The sequence below is a fragment of the Mastomys coucha genome, unplaced genomic scaffold, assembly GCF_008632895.1.
Source record: "Mastomys coucha isolate ucsf_1 unplaced genomic scaffold, UCSF_Mcou_1 pScaffold15, whole genome shotgun sequence".
NCBI lineage: Eukaryota > Metazoa > Chordata > Mammalia > Rodentia > Muridae > Mastomys > Mastomys coucha.
Window position 1 is genome coordinate 57,378,270 of NW_022196897.1, and position 12,871 is coordinate 57,391,140.

Consider the following 12,871-nt stretch of genomic DNA (forward strand, 5'->3'; position numbering starts at 1 on the left):
TAAGATTAATCTAGAAAGGAAATGGCTGGATCGTGGTGCACTTGAACCTCACTTGTAAAGCAGTAGTCACACTGAAGTGGCAGGTTCAACTCCCATGGGCCTCGCAGCATAGCCTCCCCATTACTTGACCTAAAATATTGCACTCTTGGGACAGAATATACATTACATCTATTCACTGTTGTGTACTGTTCAAGCTTCTTGAAAGTGGACTCAGAGAGCCAGGAGTCCATGACCACCAGCCCAGGAATGGCTCCACTCACGTTGGGCTGGGCTCTTCCTCATCAATAACTAATTAACACAATTACTATGTTGACAAGGACCAGCTTTGACATCCAGGATAAACTGAGGCTGGGTATAGAGTCAGCAATTGGCTGGGGCCAATGAAATGCTTCTGGGGGGAGGCAGCAAAAAAACTATTTGTGGCCAGTGGGGGGGAAAGATTCCTTGGGGGCCAGCAAAAGAGAGGGAAAAGAATCACACAGACACACAGAGACACACACATGCACAGAGTGGGAGGCTTCAACAAGCTCTAACAGCTTCACACTTATATATACATACATACATACATACATACATACATATTCACACATTTGGTAGATAAAGCAAAGCTCCAACCATTTTTTTTTTCTCTCACAGCTTATATATCTTTCAAGCAGAATAAAAATTACCATGTGACTACATTCTAATTTTCTTCTAGTGGATGATTACAATGAATACACATAAGAAAAAAATGTTCCCTAAAACCCTCACATGAATAAACATTTTACATATTACAAGTGAAGAAAAACCAAATTATTCCCAAGAACCCACATATACTTGTAACTAGCATCTTATTCTAGATTAACAAAGTATAAGCAAGCAAGGTAGTTTTCTCAGCCAATTTCTCTTTACTGGCAGGCAGCAATTTGTGGTTACAAAGAAAGGATCAGTTATTTTATTATTTAATCTTAAAAACTAATCTTATAAAACTCTTAAAAGAATCACAAATCTAAGCTTTTATAGAAAAAAAAATACGTCATTTCTATCTAGATCCTCAGGGTGCACATCTGCTCATTAACAGTTTTTTTTTCTTTTTTTTTTTCTTTTTTTTTTTTTTTTTTTTTTTTTTTTTTTTTTTTTTTTTTTTTTTTTACAAAATCATACCAGGAAGCTGAAGGCACAAATGGGTACAAGAAATTAATCATCACCTTGATCGTCAGCCCAGCTTTTGCCTGAGAGGTAGGTACGTCAGCTAGTGCTAGTTAGGCCGCCATTGTCCTTGTTCCTTGACCTTAAAAAAATCTCCAGCCCTACTATTAAAGCTGTGCCTTTCTGAACTTCAAATTGTTTTCTAAGATTTCTACATTAGAGCCACTGACAAAAACATCTTAACCTAACTTTACTAACAATCTTCATCTCCAAATTCTTTCTAAGGGTCATGGCTAACAGTCTGCATTTCCAAGTTCTTTCCAAGGGTGGTGGTTGAATTATTAATCTGCTCCAGCAGCAATGCTTAAAAAAGATCAAGCATTATTATTGAGTGCCACCAATACTGCCCAGTGAGAGGCTGGAAACCCCGGTAGAGTTTTCAATATAACTCATAGATTATGAGGGATATATGGTTACTATGAAGACAATAAGCAGAGCAAAACTCCACAACAGCATGAAGCCCCCAGGACACATGGTCCTTGGGGTGCTGTCTCTCCAAGGTACACCCAGCTGCATTCCATGAGTTCTAAAGCTTTTGTTCTTCCTCTTGCATAGCCCCAACCCTATTCGTTGCTTTATTTGTGCTTGTCACACATTTAATAAACCCACTCTTCTGGAACCAAAGGTTTTGCTCTTGTAGATAATGCCCTGGACCATACAGGTGAGTCTGAGGTAGTGTCTCACTGTGAATTTAAATCTTCCCTGACCACAAATAGAGGCAGACATCTTTCCCCATTAGTATTGATAGATACTTGTGATCTAGAAGACTTGAGTCTTGACTTCTGCCCAGGTCTTTGAGATGGCCTCTTCCATATATTTTAGTTGGCCTTTCTATCTTCCCAATACTTGTTTTGCTTTATTTTGTTTCGAAACAAAAATCTTTCAATGTAGTCCAGGCTGGCCTGAAACATGAACTGCCTCTGCATCCAGAATATTGGGATGTCAGGCATGAGCCACACTAGGACTTGCCTCTGACTCTTTTCTAAATTATATGTTTGGCAAGTATCTTCTCCTAAGCTGAGGTTTGCCTTTCACTCAGCTAATACTCTTTTGAAAAGCGTACATTCTCACATTTAATGTAATAAAGTTCCAATGCTTTCATGTGTGGTTCTTTTTTTTTTTTTTTTGCACATCATCTTTCAGGAACTATTTCCTGTCTCGAGTCACAAAGACATTCCCAGGTATTGACTTCTCAGCTTTGAGGATTGATGCCACCTTGTGTTTAAATCTTCAGTCTACCTTGATACCTTGAATTGATTTTTGTGTTTGGTTCTTCTTTGAGAGTGAAAGGCTTATGATTATCCCTTTAGTCTTTCATATAAATTTTAGGACCAATTCATCAAGTTGCACAAAATGATTGCTGCTGAGATTGTTATTGGAATTTCATTGACTCTGAGGATCAATGTAAAGAATACTAACACCTTTACAATATTGCATGAAGCAATGATTATATTAGGGTTCTCTAAACGAACAGAACACATGGAGGCACACATACACCTGTACACACACACTCTCTCTCTCTCTCTCACACACACACACACTTTTTTTAGTTGACTTACATCAAAACAGCAATGACAGTTGCCTCATACCTAAGTAGCTAAGCCTGTGATGTTGGGTGTCTCAGCAGTTGGAATCATCCCTCTGTGGCTGTCTCACTCTGGGGAGGATGACAACAACGTGGTGGTTGTTCCATCCACAAGGCTGCATTCCTCAGCACTTCCACTCTGGTGACAGAGACCTGGAGGCTCTGAGAGTGCTACTGGTCCTTAGCCCAGGATGGAGCCTGAAACGCTGGTTGTGGTGTCAGCAAAGGACTCAGCAGCAGCTACGACAGGGTGCATGAACTTGGCAAGCAAGAGCAAGGCCAAGTGGGCAGAAGGGAAATAATCCTCCTTCTGCCCACCTTTTTTATCTGAGCAGCTATACCTGTGGGGCCGGTCTTCCCACATCAATCTAGACAATCAGGACAGTCCTTCGGTTACGGTTTCCTACTAGGTTTGTTCAAATTTGTGTCAAGGTGACATCAAAATCAGTTGTAATAGCAACATAAATGCATAGTATAGCTCTCCATTTAACTAGGTCGACTTTAATATTTTTCAATAAAATTTCATAACAGACATACTTCTGATGGATCTTTCCGAGGAGCCTTATATTTGTCCTATGTTTAAATACCATCCCTTAAAGATCATACTTCCTAATTGATTGTGGTTGATACAAACAGAATAGCAATTGGGATGGCATTCTTAAAATTAGAAAGCTCTGTAATACTCAAATGCCTCTGTTCCTCTTAGACATGGTGACACTTCTATCATTATATTTGCTTTCTTCTTTTGATGTGTATGTGTGTACATGCATATTTTCAGGACCATGCCTTTTATATATTACAAGTTTAGCATGTAACATTCTGTTGCTATCTTATTCTAAAGATTTATTTATTTATTTATTTTATGTGTATGAGTACACTGTAGTTGTAGAGATGGCTGTGAGCCATTATGTGGCTGCTGGGAATTGAACTCAGGACGGCCCTGCTTGCTCCAGCCCCTCTCGCTCCTGCTCGCTTGCTCCAGTGTAATTCACTATAGCTGTCTTCAGACGTGCCAGAAGAGTGCGTCAGATCTCATTACGGGTGGTTGTGAGCCACAATGTGGTTGCTGGGATCTGAACTCAGGACCTTCAAAAGAGCAGTCAGTGCTCTTACCCACTGAGCCATCTCTCCAGCCCCTGCTATCTTATTCTAAATAGATGAATTTGTCAGGTTTCCCTCACATTTCCTTAATTTTGCTCCATTATCTGTTGTAAGTTGGTTTCTGTTGTGGACAGGCCTGGAGCTGTTTGTATTTTGATGTTAATTCCACTCTCCTGGGAGGGGTTTCAGACGAGGAGTGAGTGACTTCTTGTAAACCATCTCCTAATGAATAAAGGAGCCAATCATCGGGTGAGTAGGAAGGACTTCTGGGTTGAAGAAGGGAGAGAGATAGGGTCTTTTTTGGGTGGGGATATGATGAGGACAAGATGTAGCTACTAATGTCTCCCAGTTTCAATGGCAGATCCATCAGGATTCACCTCCAGAGGAATTAGATTTAATAAGGTTTATAAGATTAGGATTTTAGTTGTTGTGCCTGTAAGAATTGAGCAAACAGGGACACCTCATAAAAATACCAGGAAGCCAGAATTGTCCATTAAGCTTAAAGTCAGAAAGCTTCAAAAGAGTTTACTGATCAAACACTCAGGAGATGCCCTAATTGCGGGGAGTAATACCCGGTTCCAGGAAATATCCTCAGTAAGGGGTGGATCTCCCCCAACCCCTTCTACTTGCAACAGGTATCTATCTCCTCCTCACCTGGGGCCCAAAGGTCAATGGAAACAGAGAACAATAGGAAAGATAACCAACTCACACTGTAAACCTATGTTCTGGAAAGGCATAAAGAGTGTGTGCTTATGTTCCTCATGGTTGCCTTTGCCCTGATTGCTGGGCAACCCTAGTATACTGATTATTAAAGCCTCTTGCTTATTGCATCGATCTCTGTCTCTGTGTGTTTGTGAATGGGACAACATCCTAGACGTAAGACTCGGCTCTCCGAATCTTACATGCCCAGCAAAGTGTCCCATTGTTTCTAAACTGAGTTTGTGTTGTGTTTTCCTTTATGCATTAGCTCTTCTGGATTCAAGAGAGAAAGATACGGTGGCAAAGCATGGGTTTGCCAGATGTGCACCACAAAGGCTATGGGGGATTTGAAGCATGGGGCTGGTGTGATAGTGACCTGCCAGTAAGAACTTAGCGACCTGGGTGGGAAGGTTTTGGAGTTCTGAGTCAGAGAATCTCCACAAGATAAGAACTGGCCGTGGAGACCACGGGTGGGGGGGGAGCTGAGAGTGTACAGTTGGAGAATTTTAGAATTAAGAAAAAAGGAGCATTTAGTAGAAATGTATCAGTAAAAATGTATAATGTATAACCTTTACCTAAAAGGGCATGAAAAACCTCTATAACGAGCCAAGAATGTAGACTAGCCAGTTCCAGGAACTTGGCTAACTCAGAGCCTCAGGGCTCTGGTTCCCGATACCTGCCCCTCCTGACTGATCCACAATAAGGGCAGAACTAGAAATGAAGGTCAACTGGTTCATGAGGCTCTCCACCCTGCCAACCAGTAGATGAAGATTACATTCCTAGAATGAATATATTCCCCTCCCTAACTGACTGAATACCTTGGGTTGTAATTCCCCCTCATTCTCCCTGGTTTGTGATTTTTCCCTTTAAATACCCCTTACTCCTTGTGCTCTGGGTTGAACTCCTCTGGCCTACAAGGTTACGAGATCGCCCCGGTACTGGCCTATCCCAAATAAACCTCTTGCGCTTCCAGCAAGATCTATTGTCTCTCGTGAGTTATTGGGTGGTCGTGTCATTCCGAGACTTGAGTGAGGGTCTCCCAAGCTCTGGGGAGTCTTTCAAGAGTAGTAGGGTGTGGCTCAGGAATGTGCCATTCTTGTTCTTTTTTATTATTTCCCAAAACAGGTTTCTAATTTTTACCTTTTTTTCTAGTGAGTTAAAATTTTATCACAGTTGAGTATGTTGACACATGTCTTTAATCCTGGCCTTCTAGAAATAGAGACAGACAGATCTCTCTAAGTTCAAGGCCAGCCTACAGGCCAGTCAAGGCTACATAGTGAGACCCAATCTAAAAACAAAACAAAAATCAACCTTTATCTCTATGTAGTAAACAATGTTTTTACATTTTTCTCATCTGTTTAGTTTTATATTGATACAGCTAACAATATTTCTTCATACCAGTATTTACCTGATATGCTTTCTTTCTAGGAATATTAACTTCTGTGACTTTGGCTTGGTTTGCTCTGCATGGATGGCTTATAACAGGATATGTTTAATGTTTCCATCGCCTGGTTTCCTAACTGTAGGGTGTCTGTCACTTACATCTTCTACTGTGATCTCTGATACATTCCATTCTTATTTTGTACCACATCCTTTACTTTTCACCATTCCTTTTTTATTACATTGTTTAAATGCAATTCTTTTATTTTTTTAGATTTCTTTAAGGTAAGTACAATGTAGATGTGTTCAGACACACCAGAAGAGGGCGTCAGATCTCATTATGGATGGTTGTAAGCCACCATGTGGTTGCTGGGAATTGAACTCAGGACCTTCAGAAGAGCAGTCAGTGCTCTTAACTGCTGAGCCATCTCTCCAGCCCCCTTAAATGCAATTCTCTAGTGTGCAGGGTGGAGGAGGGGCAAGTGCATACAGGCCACAGCTCCTGAGTGGAGATCGGGAGAGTCAGTTCCTTTTGCTACCCTGTGGCTCCTGGGGATTGAACTCAGGTTGTCAGGCATGGAGACAGGCCATTACCTGCCATGGCATCTCATTGACTACACTTTTTCTACTATTTTTTCCTTCTCCTTTCTTGCCCAAAGATTCAGATTAGTCACTATTGATTTTGTGGTGGTTGTTTCTGTGGCCCTAGACCCTCACAGTAGTAGCCTGGCTTTCTCTGGTTACCCAAGACACAATAGCCTGGCTCCTTTACTGGTTCATGGGTTCATAGGTTTTTGTTATCTTCTCACTGACAGATGAGGGCCTGGAAATATTCCCTGTGTTATCATCTGCCTCCTGTCGCATCCGCCTCGACCAGCAAGAAAGACGCGACCCACGAGCTCTTCTTTTGGCAGTTTATTCAGGAACCTTAAACAATCTTCTAACCCCCAGGGCAACACCCTCGGCTGTTAAGAACTCCCAAGCTTAGCCAATCCCAATGGGCCACGTGGCAAAGCGGATAGGTCACCAAATGCAGAAGCAACCAAGGGCAGCAAGCTTAGCCAATTAAGGGCTTGTTTAAGAGACCATTTGCTCTTGGGATGGCGGAAGCCAGCGCCATCTCAGGGCGCGGCTCAAGCAGCTCTCCACAGCCTCCCATTTACATCCAATGTCATTCTGTATTTTAAGTCTCATTTAACCCACAGTTTGTACATCAATAATCTTGTTTAGCCAGTTTTTTCTTAGACACACCATACATCCTCTGTTACCTTTGATTGCGTAGTTTCCCTTAGATCTCAGGCCTTTCATGTGGGCCGTTTTCTTTTTCCTTGATCTTCTTGTGTCTGGACTTGGCTCTATCGAAGCCTGTCAGCTTAGGAAGGGCCTCTGAATGTGAGTCCCAGCTTGCGTGTGAGGTTTGCTTGAAAAACTCATCTGGATCAGACTGACCACATGGCGGATGGAGAAGGAACTACTAGCTAATGTAGACTGTTTTCAGCAGGGAACATTCTAGCCTCACCAAAAGGCTCTGCTTCTAGGCACTGAGGGGTTCTGTTGTCTTTCATAAGGTAAGGAAACCTCTTAAGTGCATCACATTTACATGCAGAATCTTGCATGCTTTTGTTACAGTAAAGGATGCTTCATATGCAAATGAATGCAAGGGACCTCACCTTACTGGAAGCTAGTGAATGGAACTTTATATGATCAATTTAGCATATAAGCTTCTTCCCCGTTCGGATAAAAGTCCTTCAGATCTCAACTTTCCCAGTGCCACACAAACACACACACACACACACACACACACACACACACACACACCTGAGTGAGGGTTGTTATTTTTGTTACATTGTTTTTATTTAATTTACATAAATACCTGTTCTTTCTCCTCCAAAAGTAATATGGAAAGGGAAATCCACTTTCTGGTTCTAGGTGTGGTCACTCAGGGCGTTTCATCCCCTCGGCTGGCTGATGACCTTCTTAACCTGCAGTCTTAAAGCCTCAGGCTCTGGTAGAGTCCAGGAACCAAGCACCAAGCAAAACTTGAGACCTTGGTGAGCTGGGGCTTGAGATGGAAGTTGGAGCTGTGACACCATGCAAGCACACACACACACACACACACACACACACACACACACACTTGCTGATCCACACCATTCATCACAGTATTCTCTAACAAGGACTGGATTTATCTGGAAGGCTCTTTGTGCTGCAACTAATCACCACAAATTTACTAGCTTAAAACAGGGGTGGCTCACACCTTTAATCCCAGCACTTAGGAGGCAGAGGCAGGTGGATCTCTGAGTTTGAGGCCAAAATACCAAAACACAACAACAAACAAACAAAAATACAAATGTATTCTCTCGGGATTTTGTAAGGAAACCTAAAGCCAGTCCCCAAGGACTAAAATCACAGTATTGAAAGAGCTCTGCTCCTTCTGCAGGCTTTGGGGAGGGTCTGTCTCCTTGTTCTTTACAGCTTGCAGAGGCAGCCTGCATCCTTTAGCTCAGGGTGCTATCCCTGCATCCCTTCCCTGTTTCCCGGTGGTCAAGTTAGGATCACCTAGAAACTCTGGAATCATCTTACCGATTCTAAATCTTTACCCACCCACACACAGCAGTATCCTCTGGAAGTGCCAGCTTCCAGGGACGATGCTGTAGTACCTTTGTGTTCATTACTCAGTCTGCTGACCTGTTGACAGTACGCAGAGGGTCAGGGCACCATCTGACAGGAAACTGCTCGGAGGAAAATGTAGTCAGTCAGCTACCTGATGGTCCAGGGATGATGAGTCAGCAGGAATAGAATCTGTTATAATCACCTGCAAACGCCCTGCTGAGATTTTTTTTTTTAAGAGGAAGAGAGATTATTTCTTTTAAAAAAAAAAAGATTTATTTTATTTATTTTATGTGTATGAGTACACTGTAGCTGTACAGATGGCCATGAGCCATCACGTGTGTGGCTGCTGGGAATTGAACTCAGGACCTCTGCCATGCCAATTGCTCTGGCCCTGCTCGCTCTGGCCCTGCTCGCTTTGGTGTATTTCAGCTCTTCTAGAGCTGTCTTCAGACGCACTAGAAGAGGGCGTCAGATCTCATTACAGATGGTTGTGAGCCACCATGTGGTTGCTGGAATCCAAACTCAGGACCTTCGGAAGAGCAGTCAGTGCTCTTACCAGCTGAGCCATCTTGCCAGCCCGAGAGATTATTTCTAAGAATTAATGTCAGAAATCTGTGAAAGATTCTAAGAATTAATGCCAGAAATCTGGATGGTAAGAAGAGGGGTCATTTCCCTAGTATCTGAGAAATGTGGGGTGCAGACTGGCCTGCCTTTAGAGCCACAGTGGGAGTAAAGTCCACAATGGGCGGGGGAAGGTCTTAGGGAGTGGTTCTGTGGAAAAAGGCATTTTTCTTGCTTAGAACTTGCTTTATTAAAATTAAGATTCATTTTTTTAAATCAACGTTTTTATTCATTTTTATGTATATTGAGCACACTGTAGTTGTCTTCAGACACACACCAGAAGAGTGCATCAGATTCCATTACAGACGGTTGTGAGCCACCATGGGATTACTGGGAATTAAACTCAGGACCTCTGGAAGAGCAGTCAGTGCTCCTAACCACTGAGCCATCTCTCCAGCCTGAGATTCATTTTTTCTAAACCTTTAATGATACTTGCTTCAAAGCAGTTTCCTTCTTTAGGATGTGTTTTTCCCACCCATATATATATATATACATATATATATATATATAGTTCCTGAGGAGAAGAGAACCGGGAGGAAAGGACACAGTCTTCCTGCTCACCTGCAGGACAACATGGCTATGGTAGCATTCTCCTGCCACCCCAGCAGGTATGAGCAGAGGTGTGAGCAGAGTCAGATCTGATAGGAGGAGGATGTGGTGTTACCGGCAGTCAGGATCTAGGCTGGCTCTTCCCAGGTTCTTGGTCTCTCAATCAAGGAATTGAAATAATCTGCAAAAGTAGCAAGGTAAGTTTATTCACAGTGAAGCTATAGCTCTGACTAGAAAGAAGTACCATCAAGACTGACAGCAGGTCACATGAGTGGAACTCACGGTGGGTCAAATGAAAATGGCTCCCCTATAGATTCTTGTATTTGAATGCTTGATCCCCTGTTGGTGGAACTGTTTGGGAAGGAGTAGTTAGTGTGGCCCTAAGGGCTAGCTTGCAGGTTTTTAAAACCCACACCATTCCTAGTTAGCTCTCTCTGATCCCTACTGTAGATCAAGACATAAGCTCTCGGCTATTGCCCCAGTGCCAAATACCACACCAACCTGCCTGCTGCCATGTTCCCTGGGCCAATGGTCATGAACTCCTACCTTCTGAAATTGTAAGCTCCAAATGTAACACTTTCTTTTATAAGTTGCCTTGGTCATGGTGTTTTATCAAGGGCCCTATTATTTGGGGGCTGATTTTTCTGAGGTTCAAAAGGAGTTTGGTTGCTGAGGATCATAGTGTGGGTGGGTTCTTAGTGAACAAGCTAAGACACATAAGCTCTCTTCTGTTCCCTCACAATGCATCCAGTTCTCATCTTTTATACACCCAATCATAAATAGGCATAAGTAGTAAATAAGGATTCTCCCTGATAGTTCACTTTGAGTACACAATTTGCCGTATTGAGCACCTAAAATCAGTTCCGGCCAGATCAGCCTCTCTACTTGCATGCCCATATACAATTAGAGTATGGCTGAGTAGAATATATACATATACATATATATATATATATATATATACATATATATATTAAGTCAGATGATCATTAAGGAGAGGAAAAACTTATTTCATTGTTTTAAGGGGTGCGTGCATTGGCTTAACACAGTTTGGCGGACCTAGGGTGCTCTGTGCCTTGTTCTGGGAGGAGTAAGTGCATGAAGCCGACGGTTGTCAAGAACATTATTAGAAAAGAGGCAAGTGTGAAGCCCAAGCCAAGTGGAGTCCCAGGTTACAAAACTATTCCTTATGCCTGCCTGTTTCAGTGTTATGCTGAGCCATCTCAACACAGCAAAGTCCCAAGGTCTCCCTGTAATCCTAGTCCTCAAAGCATAGGCATGGTAGATGGAAAAGCATGTTTCATACTCAGGAACGTGTTAACAAGTGAGGCACTCTCTGTGCCTCTATATCGGTGTTTTGAATCCAGCACTGGAGATCAAAAGGTGGTCAGCACCCCCACATTCTAAAAAGCACTGCCTGACCATTCACGCCACAGCCAGGGCCTTGAACCTCACCACTTTCTCGGAGAGATTGTGGTTGTAAGCTAGGATCCAATACCTTGGAGCAGCCAGAGTCTGGAGGCTGAGGAAAGAGACTCCAGGAGAGACATGTGTCTTCACTCTGAGGTGAGAAGCAAGGGGAGAGATACAGATGGTCCATGCCTTTGCCCCTCATACTTTCTGTCCCTTGAGTCATGAGCCTGGCAGGACAGAGAAGTAGACAGCTTTAGTAAGCTGGAACATCTGTACTAGTAGAGAGTGAACAGGTGTTATGGAGTCTAAGTCATCGCCAGAGGGCCTGCTTACTAGAGAAGGACTCAGTAATTCCAGAGGTTGGGAGACAAAGCCACTTTGCCTTTGATCCCACTCCATTAAGATTGTTCAACAGGTTCATGACTCAGTTACAACCATGGTAGAATTAGCTGGTCTCGTTGTTTCCTGGTGGTATTGGTCAGTCTGCCTAAAAGATGGAGGGCTTTCCCCCCAACCTGTGGAGAACAAAGGCACACAAAAAGAGACAAAGACTCCATTACTTTGTTAACAAATGAAGAGAAATGGCCTTGACTAGGGTTCTTAAGCAGCCACCCTGGAAGAAAGAGCAAAAGGAAACTGGTGGGGTCCCCTCATGCCTTTCTCTGTGTGAATAAAAGGTTCCTTGGGGTCCATGAACTCCAAAACTGTTCTACCATGAAAGGTTGGGGGCACCAAGTGGACCTTAGCCTGTCAGGAGATCTGCCTAGCCTGGCTGGAGAAGAAGGTGAATCTTCTCTTCCTGGGGCTTTCTGAGCTATCTAGAAAGAATACAAAGGGGCCTGGAGTTCCCATGGTGACCGGTAGAGGGGACCCTAGAGAAACAGGGCTCTACTGCTAAAGGTCTGGCTCGAGGTTTGCTCCCAGGTACATTTTGGCTGTGGAAAGATGCTACATTGTATAAGATCGTTTTTCAGGAACTCAGAGGCGAAATTTGAGACCTCTGTCCCCTTTCTCCAACATTTAAAACCTCTTCTAAAATATAAACGTCTTTGAACTTTCTGAAAATGGCTGCGTCTTTTATTGGCGCACTTCTGTTTTCATGCAGTAGGAACAATGGAACTAGCTTCTTACTCAGGCCAAGCAGCCCAGCCACTTATGCGCTATGCTGTCCTTACAGGGAAATCATGTTTAATCAACAGTAGACATTTTCTTCTCCCACTGTTCCTCTTTCTAAGGTAAATTGAGAATGGAGGGAGCTGAAAGAGAGACAGAGAAGGGGGCATAGACAAAAGACAGGGGATCCCTGTCTAAGCTTCTTAATTGCCTGGCCTTCAGCAAATCAGCTGAAAGGAGGGGATGTAAGGGAGGTGCCCTGTGAGCTTCTATTGCAGCCCCAGAGCCAAGGAAACTGGTTTCAGGCTCTGAGGCAAAATTTCAGCCTCCTGCATTACTGTAGGCATGGCTGTCCCCTGGGAGGAAGAATAGAAAGGTGCCTTGTTTCAATGCTACTTTTAGGGTTGGGGTGGGGGAGGCGGTGATGTTAGAGGGTGGAATAAACAGGAAAAGCAAAGCAAAAGAACCCTTCCTTTGTGCCTTAATAAAAAAGCTCCCCCACCCCCTACCTCTACTTCCATTCTCTTCCTTGGATTCCAATGGCGCCACCTAGTGGACAAGTAACCCACCCACGGGCAGCCTGAACAGGCCCTCTTGTGACTGATAGGGCAC